Source organism: Rhodnius prolixus, unplaced genomic scaffold, assembly GCF_049639745.1.
Source record: "Rhodnius prolixus isolate KJV_2025 unplaced genomic scaffold, Rpr scaffold_6, whole genome shotgun sequence".
Classification (NCBI taxonomy): Eukaryota; Metazoa; Arthropoda; class Insecta; order Hemiptera; family Reduviidae; genus Rhodnius; species Rhodnius prolixus.
Genome location: NW_027411634.1, coordinates 34,782,022 through 34,804,425, shown reverse-complemented (window position 1 = coordinate 34,804,425; position 22,404 = coordinate 34,782,022). Strand labels below are relative to the sequence as shown.

The 22,404-nt window shown below is 34.3% G+C and overlaps 1 protein-coding gene across 1 annotated transcript in view; it reads left to right on the top strand.

The window, feature by feature from the left end:
• LOC141460304 (uncharacterized) overlaps positions 1 to 22,404 on the top strand; it is a 762,362-nt gene that overhangs the window by 11,980 nt on the left and 727,978 nt on the right. Inside the window, exon 2 of the mRNA XM_074140196.1 lies at positions 4,353 to 4,410. The gene's annotated coding sequence lies outside the window, so the exon portion shown is untranslated. The remainder of the gene's footprint in view (positions 1 to 4,352; positions 4,411 to 22,404) is intronic.

The following is a 22,404-nucleotide window of genomic DNA, read 5'->3' as shown; positions in this document are numbered from 1 at the left end:
TTGCTTTCAGCACAGCCTGTTTATCCGAATATGTACAAAAACCAATTGGAAGCTGTTTTATACGCGCACGTTCGAAATAAATAAAAAAAAGTTGCACAGACTTCAGACGGCAAGATCGTGGTCCATTCAACTTGGTAATTGCGCTAAGGGCATCCCTGCTTCAAAAATAGACCGCATTTCCAGGCATTCTGCCCATTTGGTGATGGGTCCTTCTTTCTGAAGTAACTAAGTTACGGCAAGGACCATGGCGATACCCAAAGGAAATGTTAAGTTCCTGTTTCCTGAGACTTTGCTTTATTGAGACTAACTTATCCACACACAATCAGGTTATTTTCAACAAAAACAACTTTTCCGTAAATCAGAAGACTTTGAAACTTGTATTATTTTGTTGTAAGCTCGATTCAGAAAATTAAGCACGATTGCAATGTTTATTTTTTAAAAAATAATAATATTTATATATATTAAAGTCTTATAAGTAAAAATGTATGAATTTAAATCTGCATAAATGATTTATTATCATAATTTTCAGATATAGTTGCCATTAATAATAAGTTAGGTAATGATAGAAATAGATAGTAGAAATATCTAAATAAAATAAAAATTGAAGTGAAGTTAGTTAAAGTGGAGGTAGTAAATGTATGTGAGACGAAGAGAGGTTTAATGGTCGAGCAGGGGATAAAGGGTTTACCAGGGAGATTGAGGCCAGAGATAGAAGGGAAATTTTCAGCGGACCCAGAATGGGGCGAACATGTTCTGAATATGAATTTCATGTAGAACAACCGCCCCGGGTCGTGGGGATGACTGGCCGACCCGTACTTATATACTTCACAGTCCAAAGCTTCTGTAACCTGTCCACTTTCATTACAATTCATGTTTGAATGCATAAAATACTGTCAGCTCTAACCGTGGGCAGACTGCAACCACCTAGAGAGGTAGCACTGCTAGCATAGTATCGCGACCAAAACCTAGATGTATTCCTTCAGGGAAACCAACTAATGATATATTTCATCACTGGGACTCTAACTTTTACATCCAAGTTTCATCACTGGGACTAATTTTTGTTGTTTTAGTTTTAATTTATTGGTCCATTTATTGCCGTTATTTTGATCGTTTTCACTTTTTTTGACAAAAATAAAAACACGATCAAATTTTAAAGCTGTTCAACCAAATTGGAATAACATTGAATATGAAAACAAAGATAATGATTCAAACCAATCCGTTGAGTTCAATGATATTGAGAGGCAAGACAATATTGCATCCTAAATATTCATTCTGATGACTTATTTATTATTCTCTTATCTCTGATATTCTATCGAACCGATTTTCAATTTTCAGTTTTAACAGGAAGTACTTGTTTCGAAATCGATTTATTCGAATTAACAGAATCGGACGAAAAGTTGAAAATTCAGAATAAGAATTCAATTGAAACAAATTAAAAAATTATATCAATTCAGTTGGATGTGATTTGTTTGTAATTTAGGACAGAAGACAAAAGAGATTATCCCAAAACCTTAAGGTACTTCCAAGGGAGTCTTTCGCATAAATATTACACTGAACCACTTGTAAAACATACGAAGAGATTGTTAACAGACAGTTTCGTAATTTTTGAAGGTTTTTTCTATTCTTTTGCCAGCAATTTTCTCGTAGACCAATCAATTGATCACTCTGGTGTTAAGATTCTTCAACTTATGTAACGCTACTGAATTCTTGAAGCACAGTAAATAAAGAATAAGATGAAAAAATAACTGCCAGTTTCAGCCATGATTTAATAATAATGAGTAGTAAAGTATAATCACCTATTTTTTCAGGCGGGACTTAACGTCCAACTACCAATTAGGTGTTGTGGACGGAGGCGACTAGCAAACATACTTTACTGTAAATTTCTCTTTATTAACCATAAAATAAAATCCAAGGCCTAAGACCGGGAATCGAACCCAGGACCAGTACCACAATACATATTAGCTTCGCAGGTCTCGCCTCTAACCACTAGGCTACCGTGGTGCCTTGTAATAATAATAGTGTTAATTCAGGAACTTAAAAACATACAAAAAACAAAATATTTATCCTAAATATGAGCAAAATAATCTAACATTTCTTTTTTCAAAACAAAACACACTTCGAGCATGGACTTAGTCCTTCTGCCGAGTTGTCTCGAATTTATTTATTAACCATACTAAATTTACAATTATATGAATAATTATACAATAAAACATTTGCTAAACTTCGGAACTAAGCATATTTCTAGTCATGATATATTTTTATTATTTGTGATAACAAATCACACTCACAGACCGATCTCACTCAGTCCATGAGCAGACAAGGCAGAAGACACACCAACCCTTTAATGATGTAAAATATTACATTGTCAATTAGCCCTGAAGATGACATAGTCTCTAGATCTAAAGCTCGGCATAATAAAAATATATCATGACTGAAACTGGCAGTTATTTTTTACATCCTGTCGTGACTATGAATCAGTCACCAAAAATAATGAACAGTAAATAAAGAAAATAATAAAAGAATTATGTAAAATAAGAAGCAGATACACATATTATTTATTCGGGATCCCGGATTATTATTATTAGTTTTCCAAACAGACGCGTATTATCTAAAAGATATTTTTAGTGAAAGTTAATTTTCAGTTGAATGTCTCTGTTTTCCTTTTTATTTTAGACTTTTCCCATAGTAAGGTGTAGGAAAACGGTGAGTAGACTTTAGTGAAAATGGAATGACACAGATTATAGAGAAGAAAATGAGTGTACTAGGGTGAATTCTAAACAGCTGTGAATCTGCTAGGAAATTCTCTCACATAGTTTAAAGGATAAAGCTTGGCTTTTCTCTCTAAAAACTTGAAATTAGTTTTCAATTATTCAGCTTTTCTTTTAGACAAGATACTTTTTTTTTTTTTTTACTTTTCACTTTTTAATTTTTTTTAAAAAAAACCTCATTTCCTTCAAGCTAGACATTTAGTACCTGTACAATAATATTCCTTTTCGCCGACTAAATAATAATTTGTAAATCTGACTGTTTATGATATTCTGCAATACCTCTTGGTCTGTCTGGATGAAATGACCTTATTATAACAGTAAAAGAAAATTCTCTCTCTTATTAATAGAATCTCTTAAAGAGCAGATCAATCTGATCAGGTCTCTTCAATACGACAACAATAATCTCACCAGATCCTTTATAAAAAATTAGCCTTGGTTTTCATCAATAGATATACCTAACCTGAAATTCACCTTACATTTCTCATCCATAGAATACGCTGCGGTAGTCATTAACTCCCTAACTTTATGCGATAGAATTCATAATTCTGTTGAATTATTAACTTTTTATTTAATCGGAAAAGTGTCTTAGTAATTCTCTCAGAATAATGTGTAAGCCTAGGCCCAAGTTTATCAGTGAGATATAAAATGTAGGTCCGTACTAGGCCTATTGATTTTCAATTAAAACTTATTTTCCAATAAATTAGCCTAGCCATTGTTACCAAAGAATGAGTGTAAGTGTTTGCTGTAAGCCTAGCGGCTAATTGATAGTTGAAAATTTATGGTAATTCATATTTTATTGATTTTATTACTCATAAATTGAGAGAAAATCAATCTGCATCTTTTGTTGGTTCATTTCAAATGTTCTTTATTTGTTGACCAATAAGCTCATCTGTAAAAATGTTGTGAATCCTGACTCAGAAACTTGTAAATATTTTTTTAAAGAAGTGATTCGCTAACACCGTTAAGAGCCACAAGTGTCTTGCTGAATGAAGGCCATTACCTATAATTAGCATTAAGTTAATTACAGGTAAAAGTGATTAAAGTTATTAAGCTAATGGGCTCTGCAAAAGGGTAATTATCCCTTGTTTAAAATTTATGTAATTTCTTCTCTTTTAATATTTCTTTTATTTATGAAAGGAAAAGGGGTAATCAACGGAAAACTAAATTGTTCGTATAATTTCCGAGATGAAAGACTTTGATTTGAAATTTGTCTTTGATTTCCACGTTCTTTTGTACATTGGTGGTAGAAGTTAGTGTACCACTGCAGACCCTCTTTTTCAAGTTCTGACATTTCCTCTATATTTAAAGGGATGCGACCAACAATAAGATTTTGGACAGACTAGATAATTTTAATCTTTCAATATTTATGATACATGTTAGTATAGTTCAATTGCAAACAAGAAACCTTTAGGTATATCTATTAGATAAAATCTGTATTTCTGGATTGAAGAATATTTTTAGACAATCTTAGTTTAACGCATCTTCTTGGGAAATTTAACGAAATAACCATTTGCATTATTAATTTTGTTACAAATAATTAATCTTATTAACTAAAATAGTGTAAAATTTGTTTTTATTTTCCAGATTCCGGGTCTTCACAATCAGGATCTTTCTAGAAAAAGATTCAGCGTAAATAAATCAGGTATCGATTTTAATTACTTAATGTTCCCATTATTATTATTATTATGTTAAATATATTACTCTCCCTATTAATAACATAAAGGATGAATGCAGAAGTTTGTACTGGACATAATATTCATTTTGTGATGAGGAATGTTTATGACGTCTATTCAAACAGATTTACATTGCTGATTATACAGCCATAATGCATCTCTATGTAATAAATATGATTATGAATTTCTTTATGACGTCAAAGTTTTATTTTTAATTTAAATTTTTATCAGCGAAAGAAGAAATTTGATTAAAATGCGCATTCAAATGTTTTTTTTGAAAGTTAAACGTAGTGGAAATTTTAGATTCTTTTGTTCATTTGGCACATCTATCTGGGACAAACTTCTCTATGATCAGAGCTACACATTATCTACAGAGTTTACTCACATACTTGCTTACATACTTTGAGTTCAAGCACACAAACTACAATAGCAAAAACCTAAAAAAAAAAAAAATCAAATCTTGGTTCCATTAAAACGCTTGACTTTGGATTTTTATTGTTCTATACTAAACTACCACATAATCCTACAGAGCATCTTCTCCCAATTGTACCAAGTCCAATAACTTTTCAATCCCTTTTTTAAACGAAACATAAAGTACTTCTGCAAGATTATGGATAACCTGTCTTAGCTGAAATAGTAAGAAATGTTCACGCAAACTCCAGGAGGGTTGACAAATCACAGAGACCTTTTTGGCAGTTTTTGCGTCTGCTATCGTTCAATGCTAATGGAGATCTTATCATAATTCAGCCAGTTGCTGCTTAGCCTCAGGGGCTCAAGAGTTGTGGAATGGTTCTGGCGGGTTTATAACCTGGAAAGTTGATTTGTTATCCCCCTGATAATCGTCTTTATGGGAACAGAATTGATAAAAGTACCTCCTCAGCACAGGGAACTCCACTAATCCTCCACACTGATTGCTACAACATCCTCATGTGCTGGATATCTCTGGGAATCAATCCAGACCCTTGTACTGAAGGACAAGACTAGCTGTTTAACCATTGCCATTAGTATTTACTTCCTTATAATTAAAGTGCTGTTGTCAAAAGATGATTCTAATCTTATTTTCTACAAATAAATTACTGTAAGAATCGATCTCTGAAGATATATTTGTGGTGTGTAGAACATGTTCCTGGAATGTCCAGCGAGCTAGCTGGTTACTAACTGTGTGAATGGCTATATCGTAGCATCTATTTCCATAAAATTTGCTCACTTCACATTCTAAAGGACAAAGTAAGTATTGGCTCGATTCTTAGCCGCTCTCGAGTCTAAGGCGAAACATAAATTTTTCTTAAGTTAATTTTTTGTGAGACGAAGTAAACAATTTTGAAGTTATTCATACTTTGATTCATTCTTAAACATTATTTAGATGCTGTTTATTTTCAGAATTCTTTGAGGGTTCTTCTAGCCGTCAATAATTTATAGCTTTTGATGACCAAACATATATTGAGGTTCTTTGTTGGCCTTAATATTGCTAAAATGTAAATTAGAAGTTCTTAAACATTACCGAATAGGCCTATCCTTCTAATTAATTAGAGTAAGTACTTTATAATACTTACTATTAATAAGTTAAAGTTTAACCGCTTTTCTGCCGGTAAATTAGCTAATTCCCAATCTAAAATCCTCCTAATTGGATCGTTGGCATGAGTGCTTGGCGATCAGTAACGCTATCTATTGAAAAGCTTTATATATTGAATTGCTTTCACAACAGCTTTACCATTAAAGGATCAAAAGTGATTCTATAAGGATTATCTTCAACTACCTGTGGTCTAGATAATGCTGTACAATGTTTAATATTCAATGCTTGCCAATTGATTGGTTGCCATAGATATGAAACTTGGTTTGAAATCTCAACTGCCTGTTAATTTAAACAAGAATGTGTGTTTTATTACAGAGAAACTGACAGAACAAAAACTGTCGCACTAAGAAATGATCATTTTTTAATCAATTACCATTAAAAAGTAATTTCTAAGTAATTTGAAAGAGTTAAACTAGCATGGAAATCTGAATTTACATTTCTACAATTTGTAGCACTGTTCAGAATTTGCATCAAAAGCGATTCAAACTAGGTTTGTGAAGTTGATAATAATAACAGTTCGACAGAATCCTTTGATGGGAATTCTGCTTTGATGGCCGGTGGCCGTAGATATGCTATCCAACTAACTAATTGTAGATTAGGGATCAAAAACTCTTGCCAAGTTCTGGATTAAACCATTTGAGATTTACTGACATTTGAGGTATCCAACTTGGATGGACTGTACGAGGAGCTCGTTGCTCTCTTTACAATTAGTGAGAAGGGGAAGATTACGTTTACCGTAAAAGCGTCGTCTTAGTGAGTCGCAGAGATTAGGTTGGAAGATGACTATTTATTTATTTTTGTGCCAATAAAGGGAAACATTCTTTTAAACTCATCAAAGAGAAGACACATGATTGCCGCCGATTTCCGGTTGATTTGTTCCAGTATTTATTTTTGTAGTTTATATGTGGACGTTGTTTTGGAGACATGTGTCAAAGAGCAAGTGTTGACTCAAGGTCGGGCAACTTGTACGCGCGCCAATTCAGCCACCAGAAATCCACAGGAATTCTCGTCTAATTTTTGTTCTCCCTAAAATGTTATTTTGAACCAATGTGTAACCAAAGTAATAAACTGAGATCGATTTCTACACAATTCTAGGATACAAAAGAAAAATCAGAACAAAAACTGATTGGGAAAAATGAACTAAACAATCCAAATTTTTAAATATCATAAATAAACTAAATATTATTCAATTACTTTGGTGCCAAACTATCTGGGCATTCTCAATGTTCTTGCTTCTTTCTTCTCAACCACGATAATCTAAGTGAACTGTACGACCGAAGATTGTTAATGAGATCACTAGAGTAAATGCACATTCATTCATCAAACTAGTGGAGTTAAAAGGAAGAAGGAATAACACTGATGTCACAAAAGAAAATTTTTCTAATTTAAAAAATCTGGCACAAAAAGTTGTTAGCCAATTTGGATCAATTTACACCAACGAAACGTTTTTTCGAAAATGAAATTTGCTAAACATAAAGTCAACTTTCCGAAAATATGCACAATTACAGTACTTGTTTACCTCCTACAATGTGCATAATTGCTGCCTGCTAACACTATTTTTGTAGGTGATACAAGCTGATGAAGTTTTACATTTTCTTCATATTTCGAATTGCAGTATCTCCTGTCCCGTTTGGTGTAATCTCAGATTCACTGAACATCCCGAAGTAACTCGCAGCAACATAACCAAGAAACCGCTCCCATTCAGTATGCTGTAGCATTATCAATCATCTTGGACATTGATACATGAGCATGATGTTATAATTAATTAGTAATAATCCAAACATTGTCTACAAACGGATGCTGCGACGCATTAGACAACTCGATGAATTTTAGCTTCATGGTTTTGGTCATTATGAAACTAAATATTTTAAAGCTTAATTTTATATTCAAGTTTTTTTGTTGTAACTTGTCCTGGATTTTGGGGAGAAGGGGTTCTGGATTTATTAATTAATATTGTTACTTCATAGTCTGGTACAAAATACGATCCAAATGGTTTTGCATTGAATTAGAACAGCCAACCTTTAGGATCTCTTAGACCACTAAACACAAACTACTGACTTGATTTTTCTAAGCAGAAGAATGTGTATTCTTGCTGTATAACTTAACCAAAAAGCATGCTCGGAATTTCCAAACCTAAATTAGCTGTCATGGAGGACAAACCTATGTAATTGAAATGTGAGAAAAGATCAACTCCATTTCTTAGAATTAGGCCATAAGAAAACAAGAGGTGTATCACACCAGCTGTCGAGAGAACAAGTAAGGGACATTGCTCAAGGATAAGGATGGGAATATCCAGTGTCTGTGGATTTTGAAGTTCTAAAAATACAGAGAATTTTTTCATCATTAACCGTAGATTTTTTAAAATACTTTTGTCAATGTTTTTAATTCAATTTTTAAGTAACCCGTCGATTGCTGTTTATCGAGAAATGTAGACAATTTTTTGATAACTTCCTAATCGAATGAATAATCTTAGTTCTGCTTATTTTCATCTTTTCCATAGTAAGATAATTTTTGCAATGTTAGTAAAAGGAAACTCAACACAATAATAACGCTACCAGCGGGGGGAAAAAATGTTAAAAAATGCTGGAAAGAATTAAAAAATAGGTAATCTTTTAAATATTAAAACACAACACTGAACCCATTGATTGATCAAATTAAATATGTAGAAGAACTTAAGATGAACAATAACCTCCAAACAGAGAAGAATGAAGAAGTTGGAAACAGGATCAATACTAGCTGAAAAAAAAATGCTGTTCATTAAAAGGGTTTTATAAAGTTGAAAACCAAGGTACTGACAAGCTGGGTGTATGGGTTCTGACGTGGTCACTAACACCCAAGTAGCGTGAGGAGGTATGAGGTGAAAGCACTGGCAATGAGTATGGTGAAGCCACTGGGTCTTTTTCACTCAGTAATTTGGAAACTCCAAGAATAGATCAATGGATATAGGAAAATCTCCCCTTAACATCTTGGTCTCGTAATACTTCTCTCGCTAATAATAAAAAGTTCCAAAATAGATAAATTTACTCGAACCCATTGTGTAATAGACATGGCGTGTATATGTTTATAGAGGAAGTGGAAAATGACTTTTCTTGAGAGATGAATGGTTGATGCAACATCATTAGTTATCGTTCTATGTCGTACGGCTAGATTTTCTGAGCTTTATAACACAGTTAATGAAGATTTGTCACTAAAATATATAATAATCTGTTTTTATCTCACATATAATTAAATTTAATAAATCATTTCATATCTTCTTGGGTAACCAGAGAATGTACGAAGTGAATTAACTAGCTTTCTTCATAAAGATTTCGCATATGAACTCCTGCAAAGAGATTTGGAAATGTTATTCGATATGTCTGTGAAAGATGAGTACTGTTTGGCACGGTGGCGCATTCTCCGTGAATGTGTTCAGGGGTGTATTTTAGTAATTTTTAGACAAAATCATTTAAAGTTTTTACGATGTAACAGTTAATTTCGTAAAGTTCACAATTTGAACTAACAAATTCTCAATATCCTTTGATAAGAAGTTTTACTCTGGTCAAACTGGAGGAAAACGCCCACTTTCAGCGCTACAATATCCTCTTACAGCTGCAGTGATGTCACTAGTTCAGGCTCCATCCAATGAACAAGTGTTAAAGAAGAAAAATATACTGTCTGGCGGAAAAACATTTGCCGGATACTAATATTTCTAGGTACGTCTATAATTGTTCTGAAAAGAGGACAGCCTAATACAGACGGGTGATTCTTAAAGAACAGCATAATACATGCAGAACGTGCAATTTGTTATTATATGATCTCTCTGCACTTATTAAACGTTTAAAGGTCCATCCGGAGCATTAATTCATTGCAGTAATTCTATAAAGGCAGGCTCAAGAGTTGGGGATTGATAAGGATGATTGTATTGTAGGGATGGCTGGTGGACGAAGACCCACAATGAACATGACTAGAGAAAAACCATTGCTCGTTTTAAGATGATTTTGTTTTTGTTGTTGTTAGTTGGCGAATCATAAGAACGGATATGAATGCAATTTCATGTGCGTTGGATTGCTGCTCTGCGAATGGTTTGTGCCTCCATCACTACCCACTAGATTGGGTAACAGCAATAGAAGCTATGGGTAAAAGCTGGAGTTCTCGACCATAGAAGACGAAGTAGATTTCACTTGCCGCATAGTTTCCTCCATGGTCATGGTAATGGAAAGGAGACTGATGTCATGGCAAAGCGTAAAACAATAACTGGAGAACACTATACAACTCTTTTGGACCAAGTGGTTGAAAATTGTCATGGCTAAATAATGAAAAAAACAAACTGGAACGCAAGGGATAAAAATATAATTCGTCAGGACTAAAAAGAATGCTCGGCAACGGGCAAAGAATGTCTTCATAACTAAAAGTTTTTTATTGGCGCTCTACATTTCTGGCACAATTCGTGCCCTTCTGCAGGAGCTTCTGAAAATTTGCACCAGGATGCCTGTGTCGAACATTCTTCTCATAAGGAAAAGAAGGTCAATGGACAAACAGACGGATTTGAAGTAAAAGTTGTTGGAACATCCGCTTTATTCACAAAATTCTTGGCTGGACAAATTGTTTAACGAAGAGGTGGTAAATAGTTGTTATGCACACCTTTCACTACCTTACTTCAAGACATTTTTAAACGAAGAAAATAATTGGAAAGAGTAAATATAAAATGGTTACAGTAAATAGTAGTTACCATTATTTTGATGTGAAAGGTTGGTCACAATGAATATTTAGGAATAGCTCAGAATGGGCTTTTCACTGAATGAAATAGCAGCCTGTAAAGGGCCTATTTTGTTTGTATATGTGTCCGTGTTGGGCTTGCGTTGTGGTATAACTGCCTTCAGGTCACAGACTCAGTAGTTACAGATCTTCTCTCTCATTCTCCGGTTACTCTGAATGGTAAACTAAATTGGTTTTTGTTATGACGCTGGTTCATGCTGAGTCTTGAATGTTAAAGCCAAACAAGAATGAAAATGGATACATTGGGCAAAAGAACGTAATAAACTTCTCTCTTTTTAAACTAAAATACCAATCGATATTTACTTTGCAAAGATTATCAACTTACGCTATTTCTTCCGCTTGCAGCTGGTAAGAAATCTCTGTTAAGGGTCATATCCAATGTTCTATAGCAATGTCCGTTTTGAGGTCTTGTGGATTTTGGTCTCACGTTTAGATTTTAAAGTCTATTTATCTTAAACAAAATTGCCAACACCAAGTTGAACTTTTAAAAACGTAATTTATTCATTCGTGGAATTGATTAAGAGTGTTAAAATTCATGGCGATTAAAAGGGGTAAGATATGACATCATTGAAAGTATTGTAAACATCATCAGGAACATAACCGGGCATTGATTGAGCCAATTAATATGTTGTTTCTAGCGCTGATTAAACAAACATTCACTTGTTGATTTATCCATCAAGCCTTAATGTGCAATATTATTTTTCTTTTAGCCAGTAATGAGTTTGAACTGTAATAAAGTTTATTATTTTAATAAAAAGCAACAAAAGTTATCAGTTTGAATTATTTTGTTCTGTTTTATGCTGTATCAGACAAATAAAGAGCCCTAGTATTTCACCAAATTTAGTGGCTAAAGTTCTATAATAGTAATAGAAAAATCCTCATAACTCTGATTGTTTTCTGAATTCCTTTCCAAACAACTGCTCGTCCAGCCGAATATAAACCTTTCAATTAAATGTAGTTCATTTCAAATATCTTTTCAGTTTGCTAATATTATTTACATCTGTTGTTACCAATACCATTTTATGATTTACAGTTTACAACTAGATAGCTACAGAGACGTACGTTTGGTTTGTATCATTCTTTAGCGGTAAAAGTTGTGGGTATTGAGTAGAATTCCTATTGCGTTCTATTATTTATAGAGAAATATTTCGACCTTATAAATAGCTTCTTGAAGGTATCAAAATATCCTCTTTATTTACAAGATCTGAACATTGTAAGCCATGACCTATCAGTCAAGAATAGAACTGTCTGTTCTAATGAAACTATCTAAGGCTCCTGTATGAAATCGTGTTCCTTTTAATGCAGATTTGACTTTGGGGAACAGATAAAAGTCACATGGGGCTAGGTCAGGCGAATAAGGCGGATGGCCTAAAAACTGGGATGTTGTACTTGGCTAGAAACGTCTCGAGAGACCCTTGCAGTGTGAGCCGGCGCGTTGTTGTCTTGATAGAGAACCCATGACTTGTTCTTCCACAAATCGGGTCGTTTTTCACTTATTCTTTCACGGAGTTGAGCAAGCACCTCACGATAGTAATGTTGATTAATTATAATCGATATTTTCCTCCGTTTTGGAAGTGAAACGGCGGCGACCCGGGTGGTCATCATTTCCGACGTCTTCTAGGCCATCTTGGAAACGCTTGAACCACCCAAAAACTCGCGCCCGTGATAAATATTCATCGCTATAAACTTCTTTTAATAAAAAGATAAGTTTCAGTAGCGGTTTTATCAAGTTTTGATGTGAAAATTTCACGACAATTCGTTGCTCTACTACATGTGTAGTATCATGTTTTCGGCAAAACGAAACTAACACCTCTTACACAAACGACGGTTCCGGTCAGACAGATTTCTCTACAAACACGTGAGACGCTGCAATCGAAAGAGAAGGCTTTACGCATAGTTCTTCTGTAGCAGCATCAGTCTATTTGGTAGCCACACCTCGTATTCCAATTTATACAAGTACATATGACGAAAACTTCAAAAATTGTAAAGTTATTTAGAAAAACATATCAATGTCTTGCAGTATTCCAAGTAAGTTGATATTACTACTAGTCTATTACACTAAATCTGCTCTTTTCCCCATTTTAAATTAGAAGTGTTGATGTGTATAGAGTCTTTCATTGTCGTAATTTATTTACTTTAACCGAGAGAACTTCTTTGAGATTACTGGACCACTGGAGAGGAAAAGTAATCACAGCGGAAACTGATTAAAGTAGGTAAACATGAAAGACTGGAATGGGAGTAATTTTCAATTTAGATTTCAGTTGGGAAACTGCTGAACTTTTTTTTGAAACTTAATATGACAGAGAGCTTGTGGATAGTATAATTCTGGTTCTTAATAAAAAAGAAATAGTGCATAAGGTGGCCGTGTGCTGAGAAGGCTCTGTTTGCCAGAACAGAAATCGCGCGTTATATTAAAAGAAAACAAATCATAAATGAAAAAATTATGGAAATCCCTAAGAGAATAGAGAAAGGGAGAATAGAGAAAGTTTGGCCTTTTCCTCTCACATCTGTTGACGGTCCAAGAAGAATGTGAGCTGGAGGCGAGCCAGAATTAAAGTAATTTTACAGAACAGTTTTTGTAAACTGTCCTTGGGATTGAGCTGTTACGCGCCCCAATTTCTTTTAATTAATTGATGTAAACATTACATTCCCAGCTGAACACTAACAAACTGGTTTCTTCAATTTCTTCCTTTTAATAAAACACTTAGTCCTTCATCCAGTCTTTCTTCCCTTTTTTCTATTATTTAAAGAGATTTCAGTCATTTTGTTTTGTTTTTGTTTCTGTTTCTTAATGTTAACTATTTAGTCAAGCAATCTTAATCTATTGGTTTCACTTATTGCCGTAAAGTTGTTAACAGATGTCTGCAATTTAATCAAGAAATTATTTAGAAAACTAAAAAGTTAAGATGAGCTTAAACAGTTTCCAAATCAGACTAGCAAATAAGTCGTAGCATGTAAATTGGGCTTAAGTTATGATAGGGTAAAGTAGGGTGAGATGGCCACCATTTTATTTGGAGGGTGCCTGCAAATTTTTGGTAAGGGCTAGGCTTACTTTATTATTATTTTTGGAAACCTCATACGCTCACAAACATAAGATAAGAAAAAAAATTCAGAAAAAATGCTAAGGGAAACATTTTTTTATTCTTACAAAGAAAAAGTAGCAAATAGCAGTTGGCCATCTATCCCCACTGGGTTGGGTGAGTTGGCCAGTGTAACTTGGGCGAGATGGCCACATATTGTAAATGAAATTGCACTAGTAAAACGTAAAAATAACAGGAAAAAATGAATGGTTACTTAATATTTACTTATTATTCTTCTTTTTAAATGCGCTTTAACTACAATTTTGGCAAGCGTATGCAAAAGAAGAGCAATTTTCGTGGAACCACTGTATCCTGTACATTCAGTTTCATCGATTTCTAAAATAGCATCACTTTCCTCTTCAAATTCGATTTCTGTTTCGTCCTCTTCATCGAAACTTGAGGAAGGTGAGCATTTTCTATTTCGGACAATCCTTTTATTCAGAATTAGTCTCTTTGGGGATGGTATTTGTTGTTGGTTTGGATTTCTTTGCAACTCTGTTTTTCACAACAGCAATGTGCTCGGGTGAAGTTAATAAAGTGACAACAGACTTGGCTCGTTTTCTTGCAGAGACAACAGTTGGGGTGTGTGGTTAATACGATCTCAAATTTTCTTCAGTATAATTTCCGCAGGTTAGTGTTCTGTCTTTTATGCTGAGTTGGCATTTTTCTGCAGTGAATTGGAAACTGAGCCAAACTATAACAGAAAAAAAGTAAAAATAATTGGCCATCTATCCCTACTGTTTGATGGCCATCTGTCCCGAATGCTAGAGAGAGATGGCCAACATGATAAACATAACTCATACGCATACTTTTTGACAGTTTTAGAAGTTAGGATTCATTAATGTATACTGTACTTTCCTAATATGTAAAAAAACAACACTAAAATTTCGACAAATACATTCACTGCAGCACGCAGTATGTAACTACCATAAAATTTTTTGTTGAGACGATAATGTTTTTATTCTCTGAGTTAATTAATAACGCTTTGGCGCAGACCAAAATATACTCACTGTAGTCAGAGATGAACGTTCATCACTTGAGAGGTCACGCAGCGCCGTCGGACGACATTTCGGTTAAATTTCGGCTGTTGGCCATCTCTCCCGATTGGCCATCTCTCTCGATTGACCATCTCACCCGACTTTACCCTATGATTTCCTCAAATTTATTAAAAAAGTGCTGAATAATAATAATAATAATAATAAGACAAAATTGCAATTATGTACGATTCTATACCAAACTGTATATACTCCATTTATTGTATATTTATATAAAAAATAGTGTAAAAGATGAAACAGTATTAGAAGTGGTTCGTTAGGTTGTAGGGACGTGAGGGCTGTATTTTTGAAGGGTCTCGTTAGAAGTAGTATAACTGTCTAGGAAACTAGAGCTGGGGAGAGGTTTGTACTTGAACTTAAAGGACCACTTCTCCTTAGAAAAGGGCAAATACAGCTGGCTATGCGCTCAGATAGAAATGAGGTTCATCATGTCATCTATATAAACAAACATGAATAGAAACCACATCTAATAATGGCCACAGAGCTAAGTTTATCATTTCTAACATCTTTCACTGATTGGTGAAATTAAATTTAATAATTTCTCTCTTAAATTAAGGAGAAAACTATTTAAATTGATTTTTTTTTCTCTTTTTCAAAGTTTTTATCAATGAAAATAAGGAAATAGTTTAAAGATTCTTGCTGTCTGTCCAGTAACCACGCGGTGTTATTTACAATTCGAAATGAGTTCATGTCGGAACTACTGTATTTTGAAAACGCCCTGAATAAATACAAGTTAGTCAGCTCACGTTTGTGAATAAGTATTCCACCTAAATAAGAGTAATTTAGATTGTACAGCAAATCGTATAATAAAAGCGAAATCTTGTAGGCTCTGGATATTCTTCAAAAGTGTGCGAATGTAAACGAATGTTTGTGTATATGTGTATGAAAGATGAGCTAGAGTTAACCTGTGGACAAGCCAAACACAAGAAGTTTCGCCCTTTATCTACCTCGGCAGTTCCCAGTTTACTGGAAGGCTATAAGTCTCGCTTGTGTTGTTAGGCTGGGATATTAGCAGCAACAGAACGATTCCCTAAACCAATGGTACACTTCTTTTACGTTGCCTAAGGACCCTAGACTGATATCTTCTGGTGCCCTCCCGGTCAGTGGATCAGACAGATTTGGGCATAAGAAAACTCGCCCGACAAGGCGCTCAAACTCATCCAGGAACCTAACTCTAGATATTAGTCGCTGATACCTCTTTGGGACGCTCCTCAATGACTTAATAGGATGGTGATTTCGGGTCACAAGGTACTTCTCGCCAAAATGCTGAAATTTACTGCGTAAATAATAACTAAACTATTATCTCCACATTTTTGTTGCTTGATATATAAAGTGCCACTACAACATCCATCCAAGTCTGATTGGATAATAGTTGTCACTTTATTATATCCGGTTGCAAAACGTAGAAGGAAGTTTGTCCAACTGGAACTTTCTATTTCTGCTAAAAATAAAGCTTGGAGAGCTGATATTTCTTCTTGAGTTCTTTCTGTTATGTCTGCACAGAGTAAATCTTACACAGCAAATGCCAGATCTGCAAATTCCTTATTGTTTCTGTTTATTTTTACTAACATAGGCCTACATTCTATTGTTAGTCACAAGACTGGGGCACTAAAACTGGAATTCAATCTGTAAATGTATCATTTTTACTGAGGTTTCTCGTTTTTTAACTTTTTGTTTTTGTTCCACCATATTGTTATTTGATTTGTGTGGCATTGGTTGTAGAATATTATTATCTGAAGAAAGGAAGTAAAGTATAAAAATATCCACGGGTTGCGGAGTTAGTCTAAGTGTGACATGGAAGGATCAGACTTTGATCTAATCACTGTAATTATGTTGCTATAATTACGAGCTAAAAGAAAACCACTAGTTGGAAAATGCAGATTTTCTTTTAGATTTCCTTCCATTTTCTTGACCATCTGTTGGATACCAAATATCACTGTTAGTTACTTTTCTATGCCTAGATGCTCATTAAGACCAAATTAAATCAGGATGGGCGCTTAGTTTGAAATAATTAGACTAAGCGAGTGTCTTGCTAGTTGTTCACACCGATAAACAAAAAATTACTTCAGAAAGAACAAATTCAGCTAGAATTAGCTAATGGAAAATAAATGACCCACAAGTAGCAGCTAGACATTTGTATTATATAATTTATCAAAATAAATTGTCAAATAACATTACCTTATTGGCAATAACTCTTCAGAGAGAGAGGAGAGGGATTTTATTGGTCTTGTATTGATTTGATATTGTACTGTAGCGATAAAAAAGAATCTCATTTGCGATAAAAACTATTCTCTGGTTTTTCCATTTTATTATTCGACAATTTTTACACAAGAAAGCTACAAATTTAAAGAATTGAAATTTCAGATAGAACTACAAATTTTGAGATTTACTAAATATGAAAAAAAATGGTTAGAAATGGTCTGGGACTGAATGTGTTTATTCGTTGTGTTCAAAAATGAAACTTTGTCCAGAAGCTTTCAGTGGAAATGATTAGAATTTTATGGTTAGTCGAAATCGACTGTTCAGGCAGTAAAAATTTAATGATAGATGTAAGAGGAACAATGTCAAACCCAGTCCTCCACCTCTTTGGAAAAACTATTTCTAAGTAGCTGAAAAAGTGGAAATAGCAACTAAACACTATCTTCAGTGATTATTATAGAAATAGTAGATACTAGGGCTGCATATTAAGAGACAGAAGCTCATCTACTAAGGCAAGGGAATAAGCTGTTGCCGTTGTACCAAGATCTTGTTGCTAAGCATGAAATTTCGGTTATGTTGGAACACTCATCACGTTAAGTTAAGTCGGTGGTTAACTTTATCTGATTTCCACTATGGGGGGATGCCATTTCAATTTCAATAATGATGGGCGTGTGAATGCAAAAGAGGTTGTACTTCTCTTGAAGATAAGAAGGATGGTCCTGAACTGTAAATGTACAAGAAAACGGTGGAACGGCGACTAAAAATGCAGCAGCTAGCTGACAAGATGTTTTGTCAGAATCAAGAATTATTTGTGACTGAATTCTTTAAGCAATATGTGGGACAGATATGTTAAATGCTGACCAAAAACACAAACCAAAACCCGACTTTTTGTTTAGAATCTCTAAAATAAAAACTGACGGCCGATTTGTTACCTTATAACGGGCATGGGTCTCAGAAGAAGTGGATACCTTTGTTTCCTCCTTCTGGTATTTTAAACATTGTAATTAGCAAAAAGGTGGGATGACATGTCATTTTTCTCTGGATTTTGAACATAATTATAAAATTTAAGAGAGGAGAAGAAGAAACAGCCAAACATTATTAAAAGAACGAAGATAAATAGAGTTATAAAGCTAACACCATTAATTTATGAATTTTACGGCACTACAAACACACACAGAGTTGTTGTTTGAGCGGGGGTTGGTGGAGCACCCAGCAATAACACAAAATGAGGGATACCAGACTCAGAGCTCAGGCGCAAAGTCCAGCCGCGCCATCCGCACAATTACTTGATCTGTAAACGCTGGAAATATAATATATTTCTAGGTCTATTTTAGTCACACTTTATTGCACCAAAAACACACTATTTCCCTACTTGCTTCACTTTTCATTTTCTCTCACAGCTAATAAGTGGAAGCATTGCGATTGTGTCAGAGTATCGATATTGAGTTTTCAAGGGTAAATGCAACGTTTAAAATTCTTCTAAGTTTATACTGTGTGGACCAATATTGAGCGAGTCAATTTATATTTATTTTTTAAAAAGAAATAATCCTAATTTGGAGTAAATTTATCAGTAAGAAGCTTAATTACACTAGTAAGAGAAAGGCGAGCAAGTGTTCACCTCAATTTTCATGTTTAAACTTTAAAAATTGAATCGATAAAAAAAATCGATTTGAATTTCTTTGAATAATGTTGTGTAATGACATTAATTTAAGAAGTTTTCCATCAGCATTACAATTACCTGTAATAATGTGGCCGTATTTATTCCAGCCTTCGTCTATAATTTATTACTGTAATATATATCTTCTTATTCTTTCGTTCTTTTAAAAGAAAAAATTATACTAAATATATTATTAGATCTGACAGTTTGGAAAGGTTCATTTATGAATTTACATATTCATAAGGAATTAATGGGTTTGTCTTGTAAAAGGGGCCACTCTTAAAGGATTAGAGGAAAGGGTAGTAGCTTTGGAAAAGGTTCCTTCCTGTAAAACTGCGGGGGGTTGTTAGTAACGGGTGGAGTCTCTCGGCCACGATGGAAAAGCTTTCGGGTCGGTTCATGCAGTGAAATACATGAATTTAAAGAGGGGCGCTTCGACCTCGGTCTTAAATAATAATATAATTTTAAATATTAGAACAGGTAGAGGGCTTTAATGTTGTGAAAGAATGAGTGAAATTTGAAAAAAGAATTGCTAAATTGATTGGAATTTGAATCGAATTTTATTCGATTGTTGCATTTAAGAGAAATTAACGATTCGATCTTCGGAACTTTGAGCTCGAAAACGGATGTGAGCACTCATTCAACTTCCTTTTTTTACCCCAATTCACGTGATTAAATGTAAAATCAACACAAAGAAAGTTTTGTTTTGCCTTTTTTTGGCATTGCCTTTCGCCATAGAGCCAGCATTGTCTAGGTGCTTATTACTAGAATATCACTCACTCTCCATTCTTACTTATAAATACATTCGCTTCACTCATTCACCCCTCTACTATATACAACTATTTACATAAACTACAGCTAATGGATGGATCAGTACTCTGTGCTCCTGCCATCCTTATTGCTTAACCGAAATTAAAATCACGTAATCCTTCTGTAATCATTTTCTTCCATTCATTCTATAACTTTTAAATACATTCATATTTCATTGCTAGCTCTGCTGTAGATTTAAGCACATAGATGTTGCTGGAGAATATTATGTCTTCGTAGCGAAATGGTGCATCTAAATACCTGTATATGTCGTCAAACATTCGTTTCCTTTCTATCACATAACTTGGACATATCATTATTATATTGTTTGAAATCCTCCTTCTTATTGCAATCTACGCAAAGAGGAGAGGACCTTTTTGTTGATCCTGTGTAGATACGATTCGCACACCGCGTAGTTCACTCTAAGCCTGCTTATTGTCGTAACAACCCATTTATTAGTGACAGTTCCCTTAAACCATGGTTGTCTAGGTAACTGATCTGAGCCATAGTTTTTATAGAATCTCCCTTTATTACCATTAATGTAATCTGTCTGCCATTTTTGTAGTGCTGCTTTTGCAATTATACACTTGATATCGGCGTGTGGTAATTTATAATTAGCCATTTCCCCCACTATTGGTGGCTTCCTTTGCAAGCAAGTTCCTTATTCTGCATAGATTGATTCTGAAAATGCTGTGATCTGATGTTTTAAGCCATTAAATTAGTGGTAATGCGTTAATTTAAGCTGCGTGTCCTTAAAACAAAGATCTAAATTACTGAATATTGAATGTTAAAAGCATCATTTAGATTTAGTAGGCCGTTTTGAAACTGTTTGTGAACAATTAGGTAGGCCTTGATATTCATAGAGAGCGCAATATTCAAACTTAAATATCGCACGTAAGTAGCGTTTTAGCGCTGAATAGTTTTGTTTTCCAGAAAATGACGTAAGACTCAGCTTTGCAGTCCAACTAGGAAGCCAAGATATGAAACGAAAGTGTTTTACAGAAACATGGCAGTGCTATTTATAAATTGAAGATTAGATTTAAACTGTTAATAAATTTTCCGGAAAATACCTTCCTCTAAAATCTAAATTGATACATTCATGTTAAAAGAAAAACTCAGCAATTGTATTTCCACTTGAATTTTCAACAAAACTCCTTTCCATTTCTATCATGTTGAAAATGATACAATATCAAGGAGAAAACTTCCATGAAAAATTTATTTTCTTACAGAAAAATGAGCGAACATCTAGTAACATCAATTCTGGGGGGCATTAAATTTTTAATGTTGAGTGATCAATTTTTGTTATTCTCCTCAGGGTTTTTCGGTGAGAGGGGGTGGAGTAGAAGTTATTTTTTCTCTCCATAAATAAAGATTATCTAACGAGAAACTGTGTAGCAAGTTTGTAATAAAAATGGTACCTAACATCAATTTCTGATTTACCATTTTTGTCGATATTTCATTTCAGTTTATTGAACTACTATCCGAACAGGGAATTGAAATAGATTAATAGTTGATTAAAAAACTAAACTGTAGATTCAGTTGACGTTTACTTTTTATCGAAATATCAGTTTTCAGGACTCCGAAAAATAGTTCGTGTGTTTGTGTGCAGGTTTGTGTGTAATATACATATATTAAATGTGCGTATGTCCAGCTAAAAATTGTGAATAAATTTAAAATTTTGTTCGGGAACTTTTCATGGCATCCATCCCAAAGGATGCTCCATTGATGGGATTTTTTTTTGGCTCTGGACTGTGTTCCCTCATTACAGACAACACAGTCTGATGATGGACTGTGTTCTTTGTAAGAAACTCCTAGGAAGAGAAAGATCTAAGCTGGATTCGTACCCAGTATTTCCGAGTATGAACGGGATACGCACACCATTTAAAGTCCCTCTCTAGGTACGTATGCTACCTCCTACGCAAACCAAGTAAGAGACCAAGTCTATGACGATAATTCATCCTGGGACTGAATCAACTAAGATTTACATCGATTCGAGGAACCACCTTACGATGTAGCAGGGTCAAATCTTCTGCACCCCTCAGAGATCCGATACCAAATCTCCACAAGTCAATCTGTCTACAAATAGGATGGATCATGAGCCCCAATTTGTAGAGATAACTTCCACAATGTCCAGTGATGTAACCAACCAAATCGACATTTTGCATTACCACCGCAGAGCTTATCCTTAATGCCACGAAGCTGTCGACTCCTGAAAGTCCGCGATTAACTTGTGACTTTTTAAAATTAATCCAAAAGTGTCACCACTCAGTTTCCATTATCTTGGTACCCCTCATTGCCCAGTTTTATGGCAGTTCTAGGAGTAGGGAGGGGCTACTCTCCTCTCTAACGTATCATCTTATTCAACTGAACGGGCCGTTTAGCAGGAATTATATTTCTAAAAATAGAGTACGAAGAATTTGTTGAAGTTGGATAGTTTAGAAGACCAAGAGGAGTAGAGGGAATAATGTTAATTTCTCGCTGGTGTTCTACACTAAAATATAATTAATTAAAACTGAACTCTGATGTGTGCAACAAGGAAGAGAATTAATTTCAAAATATTTGACAATTTAACTGAATTTAAAACCATAAAAAAACGAACAAATTATCTCTTTCTAAATTTTTTCCAAACCAGTTTTCTAAAAACTGTCCCTATAAAAACAGTGTTTTATTTCTCTTCGCTGAAATGATAATATTAAAAACGAATTGATACAGTCATTTTAATTGTCAAATTTGTCCTTCATCTGTTAATTTATTTTTCCCTATTTCCCTTTCCACCCAACTGATTTTTTGAGGTCAAAAGGGCAGCTATACTTTTTCTGAAAATTAAACAATAAGTA